Source organism: Morone saxatilis, unplaced genomic scaffold (assembly GCF_004916995.1).
Source record: "Morone saxatilis isolate NCDOM2014 unplaced genomic scaffold, NCSU_SB_2.0 Contig1, whole genome shotgun sequence".
Lineage (NCBI taxonomy): Eukaryota > Metazoa > Chordata > Actinopteri > Moronidae > Morone > Morone saxatilis.
Window position 1 is genome coordinate 21,148,277 of NW_023339651.1, and position 3,434 is coordinate 21,151,710.

Here is a 3,434-nt window from a genome sequence, read left to right on the forward strand (position 1 = left end):
AATACAGACTGAAAATTGTACAAAAAGTTCCTAAAAATTATGAGGAATGAATTGGTTCTGTACTGTTGTTATGTATTGAATACAATATAAAGCAAAGTACGTCACTTAGTCAGGGGTTGTAAGTTTACTCAATGATAGAAAAGAGCTCCCTTAAGAAAAGAGGTTGGGAATCGCTGGCTAAGAAGTTCTATAAAAGTTGCAAAATCTCTCTGTGATTGATTTTGTGTGTATGACATAGACCTCATACCAGTGCCACCTCATATTTTTCCAATTTGAAGACCTAACATTTAAAAAAATATGATACATTTTTCTACTGTCCTAGAATTTTCCCAGACTGTATTTTTGTGTCCTAGGAGAGAAATCTACACATGTGCACCAATTATAACTGAAGTCACATGAAACTTTTCCTAATTTTATCATTGTAAATATAAAATATATAATGATATACATTATAAAACATAAAAAAACTAAAATAATCCCACTCAATGACCATCAAACCTAGAGGAAATTATGTTATGTGTATATGTGTTGTGTCACAAAAACAATGTTTATATTGAGAGTCATTTAGTCAAAACAGAATCACTGCATACCAGCGCTGTCAGTGTAGACGGAAGTAACACTGTTTGGTCACTGAATGCTCTATCACACTGGAAGAAACATCACACCAATCAGAATAATCTGAGTCTCTCCTCTCTGCTTGCACACAAATAAACTTGACACACTCAAGCTTTTCAATGCAGTGTACAAATATAACTGAAAAGAAAAGTTGACTGCACATGCTGGTTAAAGCCTCTATTTTATACATCACTTCAGCTGTTCAGCATTGCTGTCTCTCTGACCTTCAACCGCCTCCTCTTTTGCACCGCTAGTTTGGCTAGAAACTGGCTCAGCTGCTGCTGAGAGTAAAATATTATATTGTGTTTGTGATAAAAAAAAGAAATAAGATTTCTCTTTTTTTGTTTATCTGGAAAAAAAATATATAAAAATGAAAAAAAAAAACCTGACTCAGCAGAACCACTGACAGATAAAAAGAAACACGAACATGGCTGAAAGCCTCCTACAAAGCCCAGCATGTGACGCATTTGGTCCATTACCTGACAACTTTTACTGTTTATTTGGCACTGTAATACAAAACAGCACCCTGTGGCCAAATATAACTAGCAAAGAATAACCTTCTGAAGTGCTGAAACAATGTACAATGTAGCATCAAAACAGTAAGTAATGGAGCATCAAGCACCCCATTTAGATCTAGTATTAAATGTTATGTTAATAACTGATTCGATCATGGCTTTTGCATTTAAACCTGGTATTTTGATATCTTCTTGTTATCCTCTTTGAGATTAGATGTCTATCCTCCTGGTTGGTTGAGTTAGGGGAAACTTTAGAAACTTTATAAAATGCTGTCTAAGACAAATTCTTAGTCCTCTTTTGTAAATTCAGTTTGTCCCAGTGTGTTGGTTACTCTGACTCGATAAATTGTATGCCTCGTTAACAGCAGATAAACTGGACAAATGCTGTTTGCATTTTCTACTGGCATTCATTTCCACCCATATTGCTTTTCATGTGAATAACATCTTTCATGGCACAGAATAGACACAAAATCAGTAATTAGAGGCGTGTCTCTTTCAGCCTTAACATTTGCTCACTCCTTTAATTTGAACACAAGCTATATTTTACGATGGCTTAAAACAAAAATCTGTGTCAGTTATATTATTTATGGATGCCAGCACGGACCCACCTACCCAAGATCACACAATGCAATAATAAATAATAATAAAGCACAAAAATAGTAAAAAAAAAAAAAAAATGACTAAAACTGCCACTGACCAGTCAGATGAGACGCAATGCAATATGGGAAAGAAGAAAAACTTCTTGCTAATCTAGTATACTTCCAGGCATTTCTCTCAAAACAAAAGTCACACACACCCAAGGTCCACCCACACAGGCATTTTCCGTTTTTGATTAGACCTCTGCTCAGGACTGTGAAGGCTCGCCTCTTTATTAGTTACACCTAAACAATCTAATGCAATTGAGTACAACAGCTGTGCCATGTTTTCCACGTCATCAGCTGTCACCACATAAGGTTGAATCCTACAGTAAATGGATAAGAGGTCAAAATTAAGCTCTTTGGAGCCAGTGTCTACATTTGGCCAAAGATTGGTTGTGAGGGAAGAAGCTCCATTCTACAATACTGCTGTACATTCGCAAGTGGACAAAGCTTCTGTAGTTGCCAAAACACCAACAGAGTGATACCTCTTCTTCTCTCTAGCCAACTGCCTCACATCAATGTCAGGACTTCTATTCCTCCTAGTTTAACTTTCATTCAGATCATGTCAATAATTCCAGTTTAGAAGTTTCATAGTTTCACACCACTTAACTGGCAACTCAGTTTATTAGGTGCACCTAGCTAAAAGTAACAGTCTAATATAACAGTAGTGTAATTTATCCTCCCTTCATGAAGGTTCTAATGCTCAGTTTTAGTCTCAGAGGTGTTGATTAAACTAAATAGTAATTTTGCATCACATTACAAAAAAAAAAAATAGTAATGCCACCTAGTCATGCAGGCTTTGAGAAATCCATCATCTCTACCAGAACACAATGGAGATGAATGGAGTTTGGTGTCTGTGGCTCAAAGGACTGAAATGTTTTGTTCTTATTTGTCACAGGGATTTCTTGACTATAAAGTAGACGTTGTATAAATTGTTCTGTGGATTATCCAAAGTAACAGGGACACTGTTTCTGAAAAGGGATGTGGCTGTTAAAAATTATTTTTTTGTGCTGCACCACAAACTAAACTGTCCATTGTGTTTAGGCTGTCTGCAGAAATACTGATCCTACCATCTACATGTTAGGTACCACTAAAAGTGTACCAAGTAGTCACGCTAATAAAAATAATCATAAAATTGTTGAATAAAATCTTAAAAGGGTAGAGAGTAAAATAAGTCCCAAAACACAACCCAGTTGGTTTCAAAAACTGTCTTCAGATTTCAAAAAGGCCCACGCCCAAGTTATAAATTCACTGCTGGGGTTAAGAAAAAAACAGTGAAAATGAATTTAAAAAAGCTGTTGTTACCTGTAGTCCTTTAGGGAAAACTCAAACATTAATGTATGTCGTGTCTGAAGCAGAGGAGCTTGTGGTGTGGCCACAGTGCCTGTAAGACACAAGCAGAAAAGTCCAACTTACAGTTTGCAAGTTGTAAAATTAACTTTCTATGCCCTCCAGACATGTATTAAGTCATATATAAATAGTCTGCTTGCAACAATGTGTGTCTGATATGTTTTTTCCACAAACATTTTTTATAATTTCCACATTAAATTCCTTAAAAAGCCATCTCCTCTTTCTACCTGATTAAAAACTCCAGAATCGCTGAATATGTTCCTTTCTACAGTTGTCCTGCTGGACACAACATGTCTCCTCCTTCACTGTAAAGTCC

At 36.0% G+C, this 3,434-nt stretch overlaps 1 protein-coding gene across 3 annotated transcripts in view; it reads right to left on the minus strand.

The window, feature by feature from the left end:
* The window catches only part of si:ch211-214e3.5 (zinc finger protein 518A), a 15,322-nt gene that overhangs the window by 9,123 nt on the left and 2,765 nt on the right, over positions 1-3,434 (minus strand). The window contains exon 2 of one of the 3 annotated variants that reach the window (XM_035663656.1): positions 3,074-3,152. The exons of the other annotated variants lie outside the window; for them this stretch is intronic. The gene's annotated coding sequence lies outside the window, so the exon portion shown is untranslated. The remainder of the gene's footprint in view (positions 1-3,073; positions 3,153-3,434) is intronic. 3 annotated transcript variants of the gene reach the window in all.